The following is a 23479-nucleotide window of genomic DNA, read 5'->3' as shown; positions in this document are numbered from 1 at the left end:
AACGCAAGAGAAGGAGTGTGGCCGTGCAGAGAAGTCACAGCTGGAAGCGGCACTGGGAAAAGGTGTTCCATGTGGGAGAAGAGATCCCAACACCCTGTGAACTGCTCCGGGCGAGAACGGGACGGCACATGTCACGGCAGTCATAACAATAATGGCAGCAGTACAGGCAGACATGAGGCAAACCACTGCAGTACCTGCGACTGAACCGGAGACAGAAAGTAAGACCGCTGAGTTGTCCTGAACCACCAGGTGTCCCAGAGGTGCTCTGAGTCAGACCTTTGAATGGGACTCATGATTCTGAATACCGAACAATTGAAATAATACAAAGGCAGCCTGGATGCAATAGTCCTGATAAGGGATGCCAATTGGGGAATATTTTTAACCCACATTGTCAGCAGCCAAGAGGCTGCATAATAATAATACAAAGGCAGCTGAACACACCCCGACTTATATGAGATCTTTATTGGGAGAAACCTATAACCTACATTGACAAGAGCCAAAAAGGCTATAGAAGAATAAGCCAAAGATAACTAGGATGCAACTTCCCTTTTATGAAATTCCAATTTGGGAAGATCTGTTACCCACTTTGTCAAGAGTCAAGAGACTGTAAAGAGAAGCAGTTTTTGTTCAAGCCTCCTCAAATTGGATATTGGTGTGGAGAATCTTGGAACAAGAATTACCACTAAACACAATTGTAGTAGTATGAGTTTTTATCCTGGCAGGTGAGTATACCAGGAAAGGGACCATTAATAGTTAGTCCTATTAAGCGAATGTACCAGGAAAGAAGACCATGATTTAAATCACGGTGGTTGTGGTAACAAGTCGTGTTGAAAAGAACTTGTTGATTTTCTTTTCTTTGGTGAACTGTTGAATTACTAAAGGTAATAGCTGTGCTATCCTAACAAAAGTGTTTTCTTTGAAGAAGAAGTATGATGTGCTAATGATTATTTGGCCTTTTGAGAAGACGATGTACTTTGATTTATTAATTTGTTTTATGAAGACGAAATCTTTACTTTGTCAAGCAGAAGGCTGTGGAAAATAACAGTTGTTTTGATTTGCAACCAATCATTTGTGAAGGAGACATTTTCTTTACCAAGTGAAAGAATAAAGTTAATGGACAAGACTTGTTGTGTTATGTTGAAAATAACTTTGTTATTACATAGAACTTTGTTGAATCCTAACCTTCCTCAAAGTATTCCTGAATTGATCCAGAGGAAGGGACTCCAACACTGGTCACAAGGAATACTTTCTAAAACCTTAGAGTTTTAATTGATATGTTATTATGTGGATTTGACAATTTCCAAACACCCCTCGTATAATTTTGTGTGCATAAGTGTGAGGGTCAGATACTTTTCGGACACTACGTCATTTTCGTTAGTTTTAGTTTGCCTGGCAGGGCCATCTTTGTTAGGTTAGGGAAAGATAGGCATTTATGTTAACCTTTCTTATTTAATAAAAATGGCAACTTTTGGAAAACTATACTGTTGTTTATATAGCGCTTTCATCCAAGGCACTTTTACATAGCAACATTATCAAGCAGTACAATCAGACATGAGATTTGACAGAGTATGCACAAAATAAGTTTTGCTGGGACAGATGTAATTTGAATGCTTTACGGAATACGGGATAGGAAGGGATAGAACAGATGGAACACTTGACAGCAAAGAAGAATAGGTGGGGAATGGGGGTAGCAGGTTTCTTTAGAAGATGACAAGGATCAAACAGGATCACCTCATTCTTTGACGTCTGTAAGGAGTTAAACTTAATCCCAGTATTTTGCAACCATCCTTTCGATAGGCCAGATTAGAAGCTAACTCCGAAAAAGCCTCCAAGGGACCATCAATCCAAAACAGTGTATCATCTGCCCTCGAGAGGTATTGAAACTGTAAGGCACAAACCCATTTGATTAAGGGAGCAGGTAAATATTAAAAAGGAGTTGTAACAGGTGATAAACCTGTGTCACAAGTCATCAGTAGGGAAGAAGATTAAAATGGGACAAATGAAACCTCTGCTCTCAATCAACTAAAATAGACTGACACTCATACAATGTCAACTCTGATAAATGTATAGAGTCACACATCTAACAGATAATGGCTCGCAGTATCAAATGCAGCAGGTAGATCTAAAAGTATGAGGAGGGAAACCTGAACATGAGCTGACTGGGCACAAATGCTGCCCAAGACTGTCAAAGCAGATCTTTCTGTTCCATGCAGAGGACAAAGCACTGATTGAAAAGTGTCCAGGACTTTACATGATCCAGATTACCTACAGACTACCTTCTTTAGAACTTTGGAGATCAACAGGATATCTGAAATGGGTTGGCGGTTTAAAAACCGGTAGGATGTAAACAAGCATTTTAAGTAATGAGCATACAACTGGAATGAAAAGATACATTAATGGACGTAGACACCCAAGAGGAAAGGGCCACAGCATGTTCACTTGCATAGAATGCTGGAATTGCATCATACTACTTAGAGGCAGAGAAAAGTGTGAATAGCAAAGGAGGTATATCATTGGGGGATGTATCAGAACAGGTGGGAGGTGGACAATACTGGAACAGACCAGTGGGGTTGGTGTGAGAGCATGATAACTAGATCTGGCCCTGATTCTTGTCAATTTCACATTTAGTAATTTCAATCTCATTAACAACGAAGAAGAATGGGTTTGGAGACTCACAGTTGTCAAGCAATGGAAATAAGTTGCCATTAATGCACAAGTGGTCCACTAAATCTATAACCATCATAATACAAGTGTTTGATATTGGTTCATGCTATTTGTATTCTCTCATGGAAAGAATATGTTTTGGGGAGTAAAATCAGAATGTTTATAAGTTTATAGAACCTGCTTCAATGATGGCAAATATGGTGGGTCGATGCATCTTCCCTACTGGGCCTCAAGGCATACAGGCTTCTGCGTTATGGCCAAGAGCTCATGATTTAACCTGGATGAACTACAATATTTAGAATTAGTATTGGGTTTCTTTAAAAGGAGAATATTTGTTAGCAGTCTCAGTCAGAGTTATCACTCGATAGTTGATGAAATCAGTGCAAGTCATGGAAGACACATTTGGAATGAATGTTAGGTTCAAAACAGAGAGTTTCTTTACTTTGGGGGAAGCAAATTATGTTGGCCCTAAATCCTTTCTCTGCTGACCATTTAACCCCCCAGGGTGAGTGTACACTGCATGCTCAGCAATGGGACCTTCCCATTCCCCCCCCTCTCTTGATTGTCCACCCTGTGCACAGGTATGCAACTTTCCCAGTCAGCCAACACATCCAGAATTAAATAAGAGTACCTAGTGCCGTTGCTACTTCTGCTCCAACAATATGAATATGGGCTACCCTGACACATCTGGATTACCCTCCACATTTTTGTTTCAAGCTCTGGCAACAGCTGTAGCAGGAAGTGAGCGGTATTCATCCGCTAGGCCCTAACAGCAGCACATTCACACATTGCCCCGTTTCTACCTCACGCACCACTGTAGTCACGTGAATGTGTATTGTCTACACAGCAGCTACTACCCCACGATGACCAGCACAACCTCTCCATCAGATTATTCTAGGGATGATGGTGACCCAAACAGGACACAGGCCAACAGGTCAACGGCCCATTCCATGGTGTTTCCACCCACATCCCAAATATAGAAACATTAAAACAGAACATACACAAAGCACAACGCACACACAACAGTAATGAAGTGAATACATAGACACAATCACAAATAAAAACGTCGGATGATCAAAGGGCAGAGAGGAAGGGGGATTTGTTTCCTCTTGGGTGCATGGGGAAGGGCAGAGGGACCTGGGAACGTTTTTGAAGGACATCCCTGGCAGGAAATACTGTAAAGAAAAGTAACCTGCCAAAAACGTCAAACAAAAACGTCAAAAAAACACACACACACACACACACACAAAAACACACACACACTACACTTCTTTCCTGTATCAGCAGCCCATCATAATGCTGTGTTATTTATATATAGCACTTATATCAAAGAGCTTTACAGAGGACATATGCATACAATTAACTATATGAAGTTCTGGTGGGTTCACCCACTTGGTTGTTGTCTGGGTTACATTTTATCTGATTTAATTGGACTGTTCCCCGAGTTACTACTGAGTCTTCTTTTTTTTTCTTTTCTGTGCCTATGATAATTCTATTAATATTGTGTTTTAAATTGTATTTTATTTATCATGTATTTTAATGTACTGTTTTATTTTCTGCATTATTTTCTTTTTTTCTAACCTGGTTGATTTGCTAAAGGTTAACTTTGTTTAAAACTATATATATATATATATATAAATATATATATATATATATACAATGCAAATGCTGCTATAACTCCACCACATTTCTCTAAAATCTCTTGAACAACCTCCAACACTCCAGTAAAACCCACAAAGAAAAAGGAAGTGACGTGAGTCTTGTGTAGAACCTCAAATATCTTTTTATAGATTCAGGACTTCTGACTGGCTCTCATAAACCTTCTCTGAAGTTTGAGACTTTTATTCTCGGGAGTCGTAAACTCTGCTTTGAGCTTGAGCACTTTGTCCTTGAATTATCAGGCTAATAGTTAATTGATGTGAGGTCTAGCAAGACCTACACTACTATTTGAGGAACCAAAATGCCAAAGGGTCTGGGTCTCTTTTTGGGAAATTGCAATATGCTAAGTGAGAAATCACACTGTTCATGTCAATCCTTCATGACAAAGTCTTACTTTGAATCACATAGAGCAATATGCATACCTTTATGGAAAGGAGTGTTTCTCAGAACGTTTCCATGGCTGAATTACCACAGTGTCTTTCGGCCCAAACAACCAAGTAACCACCTTGTCTCACAGCAGGCCTTTTAACTCCAGGCGATCTTCGCTTTATTTGCCTTTTCCTGCACACATGCAACTGGAAAACCTAAGTCAAATTAAACTGAACTGTCTATCAGACTATAGCAGTGGCCCTGGCTACTTACAGTGTAAGACTGAAGTGCTGTGGGCCAATTAGAGTAGCACACTAGAGTTATGCATATGCCCACTCAGTAGAAGACATAGGGCCTCATTATGAGTCTGGCGGTAACCCTGCCGGTGCTTCCCGTGGGTTGCCGCCAGATTCGTAAAGTTTTACCGGACCGGGAAGTCAGGCACTGGTAAATGTAAGTCCCCATTCCCATAGGACTCTATGGGTGTGGAGACACAGAAGCACTACCATCGTTGCTAGTGGTGCCAGTGCTTTCATGCCCGGCTGCCTACCGTGGCCGCTCTGCCTTGCAGGGTCAGACCTGTAAGGCACAGCGGCTCTGGCAGGTAGATTCAGAGTGTGCCGATCCAGAAACAAGGTTGCCGGTGAGCTTCCTGGCACCCTTGTTTCCGGACAGGCATACATATAATGAGGCCCATACTCTCACTTTCTGAGAGTGAGGAATTTCCTAAGATCTCAAACCAATTTGATATCCTCTGACAAAGGTTTGAAGTCTTGGGGAAGGATTATATAACCTCCCCCCTCACTGGAAATTTTGCTCTAAGGCTAGACAATGACATTTGCACAGACCAACATATGCACAATGTCTTCTTGCAATGGTCAGACATTTTGAGTTGGTTCAACTGTGCAGATGTCTATGCCCAGCATCCCTTTACAGGTGTACAATTGCCCAGCATTAGTGTAAAAATGGCCAGCAAGTATACATACCTAGCAGAAGTACCCCTTCTCTGAACAGGTTCTGTAGACAGACATGATAACACTGATCCTGCCGGTCGCTGTTCCGATTCGCTTATCACTTGATGTGCTTTGCATCCTGAATTAAACTGCAATGAGAATGGGTTTGTGTGTCTCACTGACATACCCCGGAGCAGATGTTGGGGTGGGAGAGAGTTGGTGTGCTACTGCATAGCGGGACCTTCTGTGCCCTCACCCTACCTGTCACCTCACCTTGGCGTGGTGCAGTTTGTTGCAGTGTATTGCAGTGCAAATTTCTTGAAAACCATGCATCCTAGGGCCTTGAAACGTATGGGACCTTGAGTTTTATTCCTTGTGTCAGGACAGGTATTTCTACAACCACATAGATGTTTTGCCAATTTCAGGCAACTGTCTCATGTGTGAATGTGCTGAAATCCGAGGAAAGGGTTGGGGTGTCCAAATGTCATGTAGCCAGTAATGTCTGGAGGGTCCTAACAGGTAACTATGCAAAATTTGATGCAGGCCGGTGAAACAGTGTGGAATTATATAAGAAACACCGCTTTGCCACAAACCCACACACAACATTTGACTTTTATATATGTAGATCGATATGTTGTGTATATGCAGGTTTTTCAATGTTCAATTATTGCCTGCTTCGAAAAGTGTCATTTATGCTTCTGGCAACTGTCTCAATCATATCCTGAGTTACTAGGGTACAAAGGAAAAGGAATCCATCCACCCAAACATATCAACTACTTCATGGTCTCCGAGGTGGTCAAATACTGGTCTATAAATGCCTGGCGTTCCCGGACAGGTACAAGTTTCTTCTTGGCTTTGTTGATCGAGGCACACACCATTTACATTGTATCGAACACAGTGCAGATCTTTACCCAGCAAAAGAGTCTGTTATTATTTAATATTCCTGTGTAAAAATGATAGAATGGATGCATTGCTCGAAAGTAAGTATTAGGAAATGGACAGCAGGTAAAATGATCATGTCTCTCAGAGGAGAGACTGCCATGAGGAGCGGAGGTTATCACTCATGCAGTCTATTCATCGGATTAGTTAATTGGCATGCTCTCCCTTAGTCTTAACAATAATGCAATCCACTGAAAGCCTCTTACCAGAGGTTGTTTGAAGAACAAAGCCGTAGAAAGAAGCGCACATGGCAAGGGGTTGGAGAGAGTTAATTAGATTAATGCACATTTCCCTCCCATGGTGTGCTCCCCCAGCAAGAAAGCAATTGAACCGTCCCCCTCCCCCCCTTTTCACAATATCTTTGAAATGTAGTCCACTTGAAATGCAATAGGTTGATGGCAGGATTTATTTGTCAATATCTGTTGATCTACTTCTCGGCACTGGTTTTCCAGCGGAGCCCACCTAATGTCAGAGGCTGGATTCAGAACCCACATATGCGGCCCCCATTTGCTCCCTTTGTTGAGGATGCATCAACCTTTCATATAAGGGGTCTCATTCATCAACACAAAGCATGCTCTGTGGCCTCAGTTCCAATAGAGTCCTTGGGCACTGAACGTAGCACCGCCAAATGGATACATCATGGTTTCTTAGTACACAGCGCACAAAACATAAGAAAAACACTTACCTATGGTTGGCTGGATTCCAGGTTTTACTGCATGGCAAAACCAATCACGCAACAGTGTGCAGCTCGCTCCCATCTCCGACAACATTTTCATTCTGGAATGGCTGCCATGGAAAGGGAGAAGGGACTACGTATAGTCCCTTTTCCCTTTACATGGTGGCCATTTTTTTAGCACTTTTTTTTAAAGTTACTTCAATGGCCATCATTCTTTGTTTACTATCGCCGCCATGGGAAGAGAAAACAGACTAAGTTTTCTGTCCGGGGTGGCCATTTTTGTTTACTTTTTTATCTTTTTTTCTTGGCTGAGAAATACAATGTGTCTTGCAGCAGGAAAAAAAGAAAACATTAATACCCCGGTCTAACAGACCGGGGTATTAATGGCAATATGCCCCTCGACTGAGGGCCATTACCGCATAACGTAATGCCTTGGGCCCATATGCGGTAATGGCCCGCAGTCGAGGGACATATTGCCTAAATAACTTGCCTCCGATGTGGGGTTAGCCTGCACTTTGCGAGATCGAACCCCATCATGGCTGACTCAGGCCTTTATCCTTTTCCAAAGGTCGATAAATTGAATATCATTACATGGATGATGAAAAAAGCTATTGCAGAGAGTAGAAGTGAAAGGAATCTGGCATGAAGTGTTAGCACAGAATATTAACTTGATATTGTGTTCTTGCCAACAAAGATCATTGTATAGCATGTGCAGTACAGTACAAAGTTACATTTGCAATGTGAGGTATAAGTGCAAACTGATGCAAAGTCACTTTGAGAAAAACGTGAGCCGTAGTGAACCAAGAAATTGTTATTTAGGTTTTTCTTTTCAAAAGTAACACCCAGAATACTGTGGATTTCAATATAATTTAAGAAAGGGGCAGTGGTGGGGATGTATCACTATGGCGTGGGTTTGCCCACTGTAAAGACTAATAAGCTAGGTATAGCAAAACTCGAACCACCTCCCATATTTTGGGTGGTTCGCGACACGTGAACTTCGAAAACTCTACTGGGGATTTATCTGGAACAGCTGAAGAACCCCCAGAGACCCAACAATAATGGTCATATGAGCATGTAGGCTTCTGTGGTGCTCCGCAGGAACCTACAACATTCCTCATTGCCTTAGTGGGGGCTTGCCCAGCCCCGTACAGCATGGAATCATGTCAAACCATGCTTGGGGTGCTACGAGGGAGGTCATGCGGTGGAGAAGGGACTGGTTCACACACCCATATGTGAATCACAAAACTGCAATGCTACTGCTCTCCTAGAACGCATCTATACTACTTACAAGTGATGGCCTTCCAATAGTTCCCTAAAGAAAGCCTCTTGTGAATGTTTAGCACAGTCGTGTGCTGAGGGCCAACTTGGAAATTCACACCACATTCCCTCCACATACACCAGTATGCGTAGAGTGTCCCACATCGAGAAACAATCCGTCAACCGTTTTAGGAGTTTATTTAGTGGAATTGTTTTCATACACTAGGTTTTGATGTCACAGCAAAACAGCATTACCATTTAAGCCAGGAATTCCTATTCGAGGGCAGCTTCTCACAACATAGAACAGACAGTCACACCAAACGGTGGGCATTGACTTCTATGCCAAGTTCTTCCTTCATGTGTCAGGTCCGTTAATCAAATCCAGGTATTGCCACCATAAGTCAAGTGCTCACATCACATGTAGCATGTATGCTCTACCTGGCAGAAGGCCCTGCTTCTCAATCATGCACCAGATATTGCCTCTACAATAAACACTCCATGGGATAAAATTGCAAAGGAGAGCATCTCAGTGCCTCACCCTCTTCTAGCTACTCAGTCTGGAGGACCATTCGCTGTGCTTGGGCCCTTAACTTGGTGGTGGTCCCTTCCCTGCAGGGTTGGCCCAGCCAGAGTAAGTACACAATCAGCCTGGATTGACATCAATTTCTCAGGTGCCCACAGCAGTGGTAGATATGTTCATAAAAAGGCAACTGGCAACATTGCCATGCATGGTCAGAAATTCCCTGGTACGATTGGCTCCAGAGATTAACATCAAAAGTCCATGCGTTCAGTAAAGCATTGTCAGATATTGCCATAAAATGCCCATATATTCGCTATTTGTATGCATTGCAATGCAGTATCTAAATATTAAACCTATTACTAGGGATTGATATCAAAGATGCAGATGTTCCCCAAAAATGTTTTGTGTATGTGCAATAGTGTTCTTTGCTTTCTTTTAAAAAAAATGGCATGTAATTAAATGAATATCTGCTGGATTTCCGACTTCATAGCCCATAAGTTCTCTGTTAATTGGGCTGATATGTTTATGCATGTGAATTGCTTGTGTGCATTTGATGGGTTTAGTTACACATTGTGGATGTAAATGCAGTGTAACGGGTATATGGGCAGTGTGTGTGGACTAACACAAGGGTATTGTGCAGTGTGAGAGCATAAGCACAGTGTGTAAGTGTATGAAGTGTCTGGTCATATGCAAAGTGCATGAAAAAATGTGCAGCGTGGGGGGGTGTGCACTGTATGGGTGTACTTGCAGTGTGAGTATATGTACAGTCTGCAGTAGTAGGGTGCATGTGCAGAGTCAGCATGAAGAGCTAGGGTCTTTGCATCAGTTGCAATACACATATATACCTACAAAGTCACTTTCAGAAAGGCATGGGCCACAGTTAGGGCATACGGTGTGGCACAACCAAGAAATTGTTACTTAGGTTGTTCTTTTCCAAAGCATATGCAGTGAGCTGGTCTATGGGCAGTGTGACATGCTTGCACATGCAAGCACATTATGTGGGCATATGCACATTTTGATAATTTGGCTGCAGTGTGAGGTGTATGTACAGAGGGTGGTGCATGTGCAGTTGGAGGCTGTACGTGTGGATGAAATGTATGTGGGTGCAAGTGCAGGTGTGTTCATTTATATGGACATTATGTGTGTGAGAGAGGTTGTGTTTGTGTGCAGTGTAAGGTAGTATAAACAGATCATGCACTTAGTGAACACATATGAAGTGCATTTAAAAGTTCACACATCCCCATCCCATGGATTCCAGCTTCCCTGCTCAGACGTGCAATGGTCTGGCTCAGCGTTGGGTGTGTGAGTGGATGAGAATGCCACATGCTTATGTCTTCCTCTAGCCTGTAACACGGGTGCATCTGTGTTGGCCTTTCACTTTTAGATGTGCCTTGAACACCTAGCACTAATCCGTGCATGGCAATGCAGCAGCACTGTTGCGTAGCTGTTAACCTAGCAATGAAACAGTCGGCTCCATTGGAATACTGCAAGGTTGCCCACCATTAAGATGGCCACCATCTAGACACAGTTATGAACAAAGAGGCAGTGCCATTTATTTTTTTATTTTTTGCATTTATAAAGCGCACTGCAGCACAAAGGCATCGAGGCGCTGTTGCAAGCATGTGACTTAGTTACAGGTGGCAAGGACTGCTCGTGGGTTACAGAGGGCAGAAACCTGAGAAAAAAATCCAGAGCGCATGTGCATGCAAACAGTTGGTTAGTTCATCATGGTGCTGTGTTGATTCTGTTTGACAATGCACAGGGCGGTAAACCTCCCCACGGCAGCCATTGAAAAGGGAGTGTGTCCATATTCAGCAGAGCATACTATATTACAAGCATCTGGTTCCCTTTAGAGCAGTAGTAAGCAGCTTTGACACATGGACGAAACCCTCAATGGACGGGTTTGGGGCACAGATGCAAAGGATTGTCTCTAGATTTCAGCTTTGGCTTTAGAGAGTTAACTAGGTGGGTAGATAGTGCACAGACTCCAGCAGGCTCGAAGCTCATCCCAATATGCCATCAGCACTCTCTTTTCAGAACCCATGCAATGCTTCTCGCCTTAAGTGTATCTACCATGACAATTATGAGCTCAAACTAAAATATCTGGAATTGCTTTTCAAAGCAGGCCAATAACATCACTGTTGCTGACAGAAGTGCTGACCCATCACTGCACATGTCTAGTGGAGGTAAGGCTCCAGGAGGACGTTGTATGTGTGTTGGCAGGCTGTGCGCCAAGTCAGTGGACTATCAGGAAAAATATGTGCAAATGTAGTCAATGTTCCATGAGGAAATGGGCCGTGCTGGTTGATAATTGTCTATTGCCTAAATTAACAAGTCTTAGCATGTGAAGACAAATAACAAGGGGGGCAGGCCATCAACACCCAAGAAAACCTGCTGCTGCAGGGATTGTGGCCATTATCACCCTTCAATAATGCCCAGAGTGCTGATGAAAGAAACGGATCACGGAGAGTATGAGATTTTTTTCAGAAATAAGCAGCACACTATGGTCGCGGTTAGCATCATAGAGTTGGCAAAAGCAATTCTCTGCACCTTTCTCTCTTCCAGTGGTATGGCCCATATAGACTTTACCACATTTATTTGTGTAACTCTCCCTTAGGGACGGTTTAACTGCATATCCCAACATATAGATCTCACCATTTACTGATTCGGGGCCTTTAACGAATGAGAAAACACCACTTGAATTATCCTATCGGTATTAATCCTATTCCAAAATCTGGGATAAGAAAAATACTGTTTTGGTTTGAATAAATGGTGTTTTTTTCAGAATTAAACTAATTTAAATACATGTTGGCTCCCCCGCACAACAGGAGAAGTTGGCAAAAACTCTACAAATACTTCAGGTTCTCATGAAAACACAATACAGAAACCGCCATGGACCTACTTTCTTAAATATAGATTAATCACAAAATAAAAAAAACAATGGCATCACAAATATACATTTAGAGATGAATGATCACAAAAATACTAAAAATATCTTGGAATCATAATGTGTTCTTTTAATGATAAACACAAATGTATAGAAACACCGCCATGACATATCGTCAACCTTGAAAAATACTCGATCTGATAAGCTCACAATTAGAAAAATGTGACTAAAAAACATATGCACATTGATAACTTTTCGATTATTTAATATATCAAAACCACAACACGTTAACTTTATGAGGATTGAGAATTGAAATTCTTTCAAATTTAATTAAAGCAGCATTACATTTAACATAAATAATTGAGAGGTTGTCTGAGAGAGGACACTTTTTACAACTAATGAGCTGTTGCATTGCAAATAATTGATGTATCCGATTAAAAACAAGTAACAATAACCTCTGAAAGGGTTTTTGACTGAGGAAAAGTGAAAAGGGGAATTTATGTGAACACCTGACCCCTAAAATCTTACTTCTTCCAAGCGCTCTTGCGATGTTCTAAACGTGAGGAAACTCGAGTTGTGGACATTCATTGACTGGGGCTTTTGAAGTGCCTATGTTTTAATGCATTAAAAACACTTTTGACTTCTAATGCATCCAAGCTTCAATAAATCCGTGAGCCACTTGCATCTGAAATATGTCAAAAAAGCGAACATTACATTTCTAAGAGCTTTAACCTTTAAATTCACAAAAGGGCATTGCTGCAGTTACTTGTGTCTGTTGCTGTGTAAAAACGTTTGAATAGGGGTCAGCATCAGCAATGACTTTTTCTGAACCCACTGCTCCTCTCCCTCCCTCAGTTGAATGGGTTCATCACTAGATAACAGGTTATCTGATTCCCTTCCTCTGCTCCTGGATCCAGGTGATAAAACCGAAGTTGTGGCACTCATGATGGAGTTTCCATTGCTCAGCTGTGCCCTAGCTCATGACCTACACATTGGCATACCTTTCCACTGTCAAAGGATCTGTCAGCTACTAAGAATACAATGATCTTCTGTAGGTCTTTATGGTTATGACTTTATATTTTCAGCTTCCTTCAACCACATTAGAGAAGACTGATACAGTAATATTCAATTGGATGAATATTGGGATTGGAATGATCTCACTAATGAATATAATCAGTGCCCACCCTTCCAGACCCTTTGTTTGTCGCTTAGTGTTGGTAATTCAAGCTGGAGTACCTAACGCCTATTTTACCATTTTACCCGCACACTCAATAACATCATGTGTAAGCATGTATGGATTTCAAATCAATTACTCTGAGGTTCATAACCTACAGAGAACTGACCTTGTGAATATGTCTTAACTATATAGAAACATATTTTCTGAATATGAAAATACAACTATTTCATCAGGCATTTTATGGAGATTCTAAAAATGTCCTTCATAATTTCCTAAGATGCATGTTAATAGAGTTATACTTAAATGGCACTTATCAATAGCACATTGTATGTATTTATTTAATTAATTCAGTTTGGCTTACATAAACCTTTTGCATAAATTCAGTAATACATACATTTCTTATTTCATTCAGTGCAAACTAAACACAAAATGTAAAGTATTCAGAGTGGCAATACAGAGCGCCAATTTTTAACAATTCAAAATACAATGGCAAAAATAGTCGGGTGTCCCATACATTTCATAATTTATGCATCTAAAAAATATATCATATCTCAATGTAGCAAAAATATAAAAGTTGGTTATTAGGTGTTTTAAAGTTTCCACATTGGCCTTGCCCAAAATCTGCAGAGTCTTTCAGCACGTGGCATCCCGGATCACACCCCCAACTGCTTCTTTGTTTAAAACCAGATTAACTCTCAGCCTTAAAAAGCCATCTCTGAAAACACAGGAAGAATTTTTAAAAAGGTACTCTGGCAACACAATAAAAGCTCTAATATCAAAGATAAAACGGTCCAATACCCGGTAGATACACATGTTTTAACGATTTTAGGACCAATCCAATTTAAATCATTTTCCTTTCACCTTAGCCGGAGTCAGTATTAGATCCTTGGTTTCTGTTTTCATTAATAGGTTGTTCCAATCAGTTTACCAAGCTGGATAGCACTCTACAATACTTTAACACTACTTGAGAGAAGATTTCATAAAACACAGAACAATTGTGGGGAGATAACATGTTTGCATACGGCTGTAAACATTTGCCAGTTAATACAAGCTTTAAGTGAAATCGTGGTCAATTTGTTCCGGATAATACTCACTGGGAGTCCTTGCGGAAGGTTCAAAGTCTTCCTCCAGATTGATGCCTCTATTTTATCCCAGTCAACAACAGACACTACAATTTGGGCACCAGAACTAAACCTGCCAATCATTTTTTGTTGGCAAATTAGCAACAGTGGTCTAATTGAACATTTACCAAATCGCTTATCAAGCTGCCACATTTGTGTTGCTGCAAATTTTGCTTGGGCCATCAATCTGCAGAATATTGCACCTAGATACCATTGCACATTTGATTGTGAATTTCAGAGATAGATCAGTAACCAGATGATATGGAAAAGCCATTAATGATGTTCTAAGATGGATATCTAGCAGGTATTCTTCATTTGAAATAAAGACATTGAAAGATGGGGTTTCCTTTAAGGATACCAAGCATAAACTGTTTTTAAAGCTACATGGCACATCCATTAACTAATGGTTCTAAAGTCAATGGTCATGGTGACCTTGAGATTTATCGATATCGTGAGATCTATCTGTCGATATAGATATGGTGGCATGTGGCTGTGAACCAGATGTTAACCTTTAGAGATGGCTACTCGGTGGCATTGCGGAATGTGTGACTTAACTGAAATGGCTTTTTTTACTTTTGCATTTAAGATGGACGTGTTTATATTTTTTCTTTCGAATACACTAAAAAAGTTATGATGGGTTTGTAAACATATCCCGATGTAACAATCATGAAGATGTCTTTATGCATGGATGGACTCTAATAAGGGTGAAACGTGTGCAGTTGTTTGCATCCTGGAGATCTGTCTTGGGGTGATACATGTTATGTATGAAATAACACCTCTCTATAAGAAAGGACATTTTCTCGAGCGAAAGTGCTTGCATTTGAGCTAATTTGCATACCCACAATGCATTGGTCAAGTGATTCGGAACTGAAGGTGAACTTCCAGTGATTCCTGCTGGGTTGCGCTGTGAAATGTGTGACTTAGCTGAAAAGACTATATAGAATATTATTTGGCTGTTTGAATTAGGGTCAGAGAATACTCACACTGAGACTCTGCCCTTCCTCTTCTAAAACTATTCAGAAAAAAGATGGCCGTAAACCCACAATGTATTGACAGATATTTTCCCTATTCACACTACATCAATAATTACATACTTACTTTAGTCATGCTTTCCACACTTGTCAGGGTCCAATGACTCATGCACGTGGTCTGTAGCCCCGTACTACACTTGCCCCCTAAACATGTCTCCTGCTGGCCATCAGAGTCAGTCTATCATGTCCACAGATCCCTTTACCCATGTTTGGCCCTCCATGGCCCTTCCACAATGCAGAGTCCTAGGGTGGACTCTAGAGGGGTCCTGTGCAGCAGGGTTCACTCTCAGTAGTAGAGTCTGCACACTCTCCTTTCCAAGCCAGATGTTTATACGGGCTATCTGTGTCATGCCACGCTCTCCTCTCCAAGACAGATGTGTATACGGGCTATCTCTGTTGTGCCACGCTCTCCTCTCTAAGCCAGATGTGTTTATGGGCTGCGTCTTGCGACGCTCCCCTCTCAAAGCCAGATGTGTATACGGGCTATCTGTGTCACACCTTTCGCACAATCCGGGGTTTCTTGCTTGTGCTTACTCAAGCTTTGGCTGCTGCCTCTGCCACACCCCATATGGCTCAGGTGTTTGTCTCAAAAACGTGCTTCCACATAGTCCCCTTGAGGCCCAGGTAAAGGGAATTAGCATAGTCCAGCTGGGAGAGGATCATAGCCATGATTGCTGTGACTCTCTTCGGGTAGAAGAGGAAAGGGAAGATGTGTCTGAGAATGTGGAGGTGAAGATAGCAGGATTTAGACACAAAGTTAATGTGTCGTGAATATATCAGATCAGCACCCATGGTGCAGCTGAGGGTCTTTACTGAGTTGGATGCCGCGGGAGGAGGTACTAGAAGAGAGGACCGTCAAGGGGTGTGTTGTGGGAAGAATGGCATCTTCCTGCAGATCATGATTTTGTTTCTTCCAGGTTTGAGGAGAAGGTGGTTAGCCGTCACCCAGTCATTGATTTCCGAGAGGCATGGGGCGAGGTCAGGATGATGGGTGGCAGAGGTCTTGTGGAGAATCTGGGCGTCATCTACACTGTAGCAGGTGAGATCATGTGAGCGAATAAGTCCTAGGAGGGGGGGCTCAGGTAGAGGTTGAAAAGTAGGGGGGATAGGAAAGCATCCTGTGGTACCCCTTTGGTGACAGGGGTGGGGTTTGAGGTGAAGGGATGGAGGAGAGTGATTTGTAATCGTTAGGGAGGAAGGAGGAAATCCACCTTTATGCTGCGTCCTTAATACGAGTGAATGGAGACTGTCCGTGAGGATGCTGTGGTCGATAGTGTCAAAGGCCACTGAGCGTTTGAGGAGCATAAGTGCAGCACAGCCTTCTGAATCTGTGATTCTTTTGAGGTAATCCCAGATGGAGACTAAAACCAGACTGGGGGAGTTGAGGAGTATGTTTGATTTGGCGAAACTGGAATTAAGCTGTTCTGTCAGTTTGGCTATGAAGCGATTGTTAGATATAGGTCTGTAAATGGCCAGAAGGAGGGGGTGAAGGGAGGGTTTTTAATCAGGGGTTTGTTGTGCGATGTCTTGAAAGATTCTGGGAATATGCCAGAGATAAGCAAAGAGTTAATGATAGATCTAGCGATGCTGCCTGCATAGGTTGAGGATAGGATATCCTTAAGGAGGGTGGGACGACAAGGATCTCTCGGGAATCAAGAAGGGCACCTGATAGCAAATACCTTTGGTTGGAAACATGGGACAGAAGGAGGAGAGGATAAGCAAGGCAGGGGGAAGTAAGAGAGGTTGGGTGTGGGTGCAGCCATTCAAGGGGGACGCTGCTAGTTCATTGCCAATGGTGCAGTTTCTTTCTACAGAAATATTGTAAAAGTGGTCAGAGAGGGCATCTCAGAGTGCTTTGGAGTTTGGAGAGGGGGACGTGCAGTGAGGGGCCTTGAATTCTGAGATTATCTTGTTGAGTTCCCTGGTGGTGTTGTGTGCATTAGAGATTCTGATCCAGTGAAGGATTTTATGGCATTCCAGATTTCTGCCCTGTAGGTTCTGATCTGACTGGCGTCAGCAGCTCGATTCTGGGGGTAATGGATCAGCCTGCCATTTTTGCTCCAGGGTGTGGTGAAGTGTTTTGAGGAATATGAGAGAAGGGGTGAACCATCTAGGGGAGGAGCCTTGACTGTGGGAGGATGATCTGGTGGGGGGTGAGTGGTTTGAGGACATTGGAGAACCATGTGTCAAAGTGGCTGATGGAGGGCAGACCTAGCTGGAGATGGAGAATGCGAGGGCAGACAAGAAGGGAGTCAGCAAAGTATGGAGTTGCTATGACTTTGTTCTACAGTGGAAAGTGAGTTGACTGTCTGGTGTTGGTGAAGCGGGTAGGGTGGGTGGCAGTTGATAGCGAGAAGATGAGGGTTGCATGGTCCATCCAGATTAGCAGTTGGGGGTGGGAGCGTGGAGATCAGATTGGAGGAGCTGAAAATTGCACTGCAATGTGCGTGGCACCTGAAATCAGTTCTATCATGTTGAGGGCTTCCAGGTTTTCTAGTAGTGGTCAAGTCATGGGATTATGTAGGGCATCAAACCATACATTGAGATCTCCTATAAAGGTGAGGGAGGGGTGGGTGACCATGATGGCTGCTGGGGAGTCACAAAGAGCATTAGCAGAGTTTCTGTCATAGCCCAGTGGTAAGTATATGAGTAAGAATCTGTGGGTAAGGGAGGGGGGGTTGATGAAAAATGACACTAGGAGAGACTTGCAGTCTGCGTTGCAGGCTTGCTCCTCAGAGTGTGAGATGGTGAGGTGTCGTTTTTGGAGGATGGCATTCCCACCTGCGCTGCTGGTTCTATTCTATCCCTCTCACCATCCTCTCTCCTGGAGTGATCAGGCCAAGCCAACTCCAGCACTGACACCTACCTTCTCGGTTATCTGACCCATGAAGCTCCCAGAAATTCACTTGTGTCATGTATATGTGGGGGACGGTCAACCATTAGATGACTACACTGAGGCACATGCCTGAGTCACAACTCCACAATTCCAATGTTGAGGTTGAGTGCCCCTGAATGGGAGGGCAACATCTTATCCATGGAAGTTTGCAGAGGAAAGTCTCAGTCTAGCAAGAATATCATGGGGGGACAATGGTATCTGCTGCCTGAAGTGAATTGGACAGTTCAATGTGCTCGAGGAGATGAGGCAGAATGAGGATTTTGGATTAAGATAGACGGGCAAGGAAGCGTTGGCAGGTGAAATAATCGGAGGACTGCTCCTAACAGTTTATGTTGCTTATTCTGTCCACTTGGGAAGAATCTACAAAGTTTGGGTTGTCAAAGAAGCGTTGTTTTCTGGAGTAGAAAGTCATGGTCCATCACCCTTCCTTTTGTTCCCAAATTCAAATCCCTGACTCTCTCACAATGGTTTCTTGATGTGACACTGCATAAACTACACAACAACTGTACACATTTAAAGGCCATCACTAATTCCGTGTACTATCAGTTATTTGGTCCATCAGCCTAGTGTTTAGGCTCACATGGGGCATGTATTAGATGCACTTAAGAAGTGGCACATAAGAAACCATGTTGATAATTCTGATATAGTGACCAGTACCTGTATTATGGTGGTTGAAGTGGGTGCCCACAATTATTTTATTATGCACATTGCAACTTCACCATCCAACGCCTGACTTGAACTGCTTTGTAAGAAATATGTGTTTAATGTAATATTTAGATTAACTCAAAAAGGGCAATCTCGGTTTGCTATACTACATGAGTGGCTAACAGCCCCTATGCGTCTGTATTTTTAGGACTTACATTTATCGAAAAGAAAGGTGATCAGAAACTCTGTACATAATGGCAACAGTTGTGAGCTGAGAAAGCCTTTAGCAGGCTTTTTGAGAATATATTCGATGCTGAATGTGTAGGATGTGAACCAATTGATGGTGGGGGAGATAACATCGGGAACATACCTGTAACCTGTACTCGCCAATAAGCAAACTTTTTGGGCAGCTTTCCATGTAACCCTGAATCAAGCCTTCCTACGCTCACTTTATAGCGCCTCGATGGCCGCGGGCTGCAGTGACCTTTACAAATCTAAAAAAAATAAAAAATATAGGGAACCGCACAGGCTGACAGACACATGTTGTGCAATAGTTGCTGTTATTTAATGGATACATTGTTTAGAGTAACTGGGGATTGGGGAGCAGAGATGATGCCACAGCAGGTGTTTGGAGCACCTTCGCTTAATATGTGATGCTTTTCGACAGCATTGTGGGTGCGTTAACATTTGAACGGATGGAATTTGAGTCATGGGTAGAAAGAAAGAGGGGGGAACATCGCAGGTGGTGGAGAGTAGGAACTGAAAAAGACACCATGCATCCTTGCACCAGCTCTGCAGGTGTCTCGGGAGGATAGCTCAGGGGCAACGTGCTCGCCTTGCAAGCAAGGCAACACGGAGCCACGCAGGGTCGATCCCCGGGTCCGCGTTTAGAAACCTCTGGGTATTAAGCATGTTATAAATAACCTATCATATCATAACAGGCTCCTGTTACACAGGTTTGCAGCACACACTGTTTGACTCCCAGTTTCCAGTTACTGCTGACAGAAGGTGGCCTGACAGGTCATTGTGCGTGCAACTATCGTCAAATGGTAAAAGTAGCCGCCACATGAGGGTGTGCGTTAAGGCTTCTCTGCCTCTCTGGTAGGCAAAAAAAAGAGGCTACTTGAGAAGTCCAATGAGACAGCAATCAGGTTGGAGGAGGAACATTGTGTGGGGGTGACGCCCCTCTCCCTCAGGGAGTGAGAGAGTGAGTGAAACCGGTGAAAGGTGGTTATCCATTGTTCTGTTCAATTCCTGGGGCCAGCCTTTGCTGGAAATAAGTCGCAGACTAAATGCAGATGTTCACAAGAGACATTTTTGCTAAATGGGTTACGTGTCCACAGCTGCAGTTTACGTTGGCAAACGACACGGCCTGCAAAGCCGCAAACAGCTAGAGCTTTGGAATCCGCCTTACCAGGAGATGCAGTGGTTTATCCTACTATTTGTCTACCCTACAATTCCCAAGTGGTATACGTATTGTTCTGTAATGAGTGTGGGGGATCATTTATGTTTCAGTAAACATTTTTGTGTTTGTTATGAAAAAGGAGGAGTGCTGTGTGTGGCCATCCCAAGTGTGTTACCCTTTTAAGATGTGTGTCCCTCCTAAGTGTATTGCTTTTTTAAGATGGGCCATGACTGTGTCATGGCCCGACCTAACAGAAGGAGCAACTGCAGGCACATGCCAAAGAATGGCTGCAGACTCCAAGAATGGATCTGTTGTCTCCGTCTCTCACTTTGGGCCTGCAGGCCTGCACCGTGTGATCAAGGGCCTGCAGCCCACACCGTGTGATCACAGTCATGCAGGTCCCTGCTGGTCTGGGTCCCCCGCCGCCCAAGGATCAGCGCGGTGCTGTACGTCCTGCCCAGGCCACCGACCATCCAGGATGCTGCCGGCATCCAATGAGCGCTGGCACCAGGCCTTGTCCCCATGGCCTCACAGGGCCCTGCCCTGCAACACAAGTAAGTCCGGGTGACCACGGCAATCCTAACATGGTGCTGCGCGCCAACTAGCACCTGTGAGGCTGCCCGAGTCACCGTCGCCGGCCCCACAATACCCCCGTGCCAAGGTTAAAGACACTGGCACGAGTAGTCCTGCCCGCTTTGTCCGTCTCATTTTATGAGCCAGCCTGATTGGCAGCAGCCCATTCATCACCTTGCTCTCGCTTGTTTAATGAGGAGTTCTCACGGGCAACACACTATTAATCTGCCTTGTCCTATCTGTTAAGAAGTTTTTTTTAATGAATGCAGTCACATTGCTATTACAAAATGCGGTTTTAATGACACATGTAATTAAACGCTTTTTCATTCCCGCGTTAAAGGAAGCTGTCAGTCGAAAATACGATTACAAAGGGTTGTTCCTCATCAGCAGCCCCGTTCCTAAAATTGGTGCTGCAGAAAATACACATTTTCTATTGCCTTCCACAGATCAAAGCCTCTCCTCCTACAAGCCTTTAATGCAGGTTGTCGCCCAAGGGCTATAGAGACATATTCTCGTTTCTTTGCTTTTCTATGCCTTACATTGTAAAAGTGCAAGAGGAAGTCCATAAAGATATAGCCAGCCGACTTGCTTGATGGCACAACATTAGCAGTTTCAACGTCATCGGAAGGGTCAAAGGCTGGGTCCTCCCTCTTAGAATTTGAACCTTGGATCTCCAGGTCCCACCCAGATGTGTACAGCAGTTCTCACCGGTACGCATTATGGTTCTCTTCCCGCTCTGGTTGTTGCCATGATGAGAGGTAGTCTCATTGGTACCCAAACGTTTGTGGTCTGGATCGGATGGACAACCTTGAACTCCATCTTAATTTTCTTCAAGTTGGTTCTTTTTTTTACGGTATTAAATACTCTTAATTTTCACTGGTTATTCTTTTCTGTCTCTTGGATTTCTTGTAATGCATGCATTCAAATGTTGTTACAAGCACCACAAAGCCGCCTTTGAGACAGTTGGGGTGCTCTTTAAAACAATAAAACAATCAGCCGACCACCTCTACTGTTTTACCAATGATTCATTGGAAAGATATGGGGATTAAATTAGCTCAAACCACAAAAAGTTTTTTTCAATAAAACAAGTATTACTTTCCACATGTATGCAATGGCCACAGACCCAGTGAAGGAAGGAGCTGAACATATACAATATCCATGTGTTTGACGTCTTTCCTCCAATCCTGCTGTAATATTCAGAGATGGATCAGGGATTCACCCCATGCAGGTGCTGAAAGTCAACAGGGCCTGAGATCCACCTGAGCCCCCTTCCCTTTTTTCTGCCAGCATCAAGTCAATCCATGGTGAATTATGCAGTAAATGCACAGGGTTGACCTCTAGAATGGGGAAACACATTTCACTGCCATCATTGCACTATTACAATCACATGATTAAGCCTGTCTTCTGCAGATGCAGAGATTTCATGTGCATGTTAATGTTAAAGGATATTTCTCCCGTGCACTATCACCACCGGAGTGGTCCCCCGGCGCTTTGGCGGTTCTGAAAGGTAAGAGGGTGGGGTGGGTTAGTGGGGCATATCAGGATACAGGTAGAGCAAGAGGTGTTTGATGTACTGTTGGCCGCTTCAGTTTGGTTAGCACGGTTTGCTGAGAATGGGCACAGTTTATGAATCGGTAGACTCCCATGTGCTGTTGTACGAGACTATGTGTGGTTTGTTTTATTGTTGCAGTGTTGTGAAGTGCATACAGATGGCTATGATAAGATGTGGTTGTATTTGTTTAACATTTGAGAGGTGTATGCGGAAAGGAGTGTTGAGGTTTAGCGGTTGGGTTAGTGGGCTTTCATTACCTTGTTGTTTTTGGACGTCTGTCACTCGCCGAGTTCATCGCCGTGCCTATAGTGTCATGTCTCATGCACAATTTGCTGAAAGGAGCCAATTTCACGGGGTACTCGAACGGTCATGCCTTGTTAAACAGACACATCTACACAGGAGTGTGGTTCCTGAGAAGCATGCAGTGTGCCCATGCTGTGTGGCAACCAAATGTGGGAATGCGCGCGTGCCCTGAGCACCGATATACCAGACTGTCCTCACACAATGAGTGAGCCTACCCCTTTGAGAAAAGACCGCAGGAACAGAGCCCCATTGGCCCCCACTCAGAGTCCTCGAGCAAACCTGATTGAGCCCTGATGGCCACCATCGAGACACGGATGAAACCTGTTGAGTGCACACCGCGAACACACCACCACTAAGACCAAGCACCACTTAGCCCATCGAGCCGCCAATTGCAAAGATACCCCCGCTATGAACAAGTACTGACATGCACTATTGACTTTTCATATTGAACATGAACATTTATAACATTTTAACAATAATTTGGTGTTACTTTCAGTTAAATATTCATTATTCATATTTGAGTTGCCCCCATAAATCCCACATTCTTTAATGTGCTAAGCCATGTCTTTCCAACTCGGGTCATGCAATTTCTGTATCCAATTGAAATGTCACTAGAGTGTGTAACTTAGACTAGTTAGCTGAACAGCACTGCCTGAATCACACATTGTAATGTACATGTTTACAGGCAACTAGAAAGAAGTGATATCTGCATTGGTGTTTTGCAAGGGGGCATCTGCAAGGGCAATCGCTTACCAGTGCCTAGGTTGAATTTAATTGATGTGGGCAGATGCAAGTTGCAAATAGTGACACCATAAACCCCTTGTGAAAGTAATAGTTCAGACATGTTCTTCC

The 23479-nt window shown here is 43.3% G+C and overlaps 1 protein-coding gene across 2 annotated transcripts in view; it reads left to right on the top strand.

The window, feature by feature from the left end:
• Positions 1-23479, top strand: part of FSTL4 (follistatin like 4) — a 2447383-nt gene that overhangs the window by 1923385 nt on the left and 500519 nt on the right. The gene's annotated exons all lie outside the window — the stretch shown is intronic.

This window comes from Ambystoma mexicanum, chromosome 3p (assembly GCF_040938575.1).
Source record: "Ambystoma mexicanum isolate Mex_15411 chromosome 3p, UKY_AmexF1_1, whole genome shotgun sequence".
Taxonomy (NCBI): domain Eukaryota; kingdom Metazoa; phylum Chordata; class Amphibia; order Caudata; family Ambystomatidae; genus Ambystoma; species Ambystoma mexicanum.
Note: the sequence above shows the minus strand (reverse complement) of the source record. Positions and strands in the feature narration are given on the sequence as shown.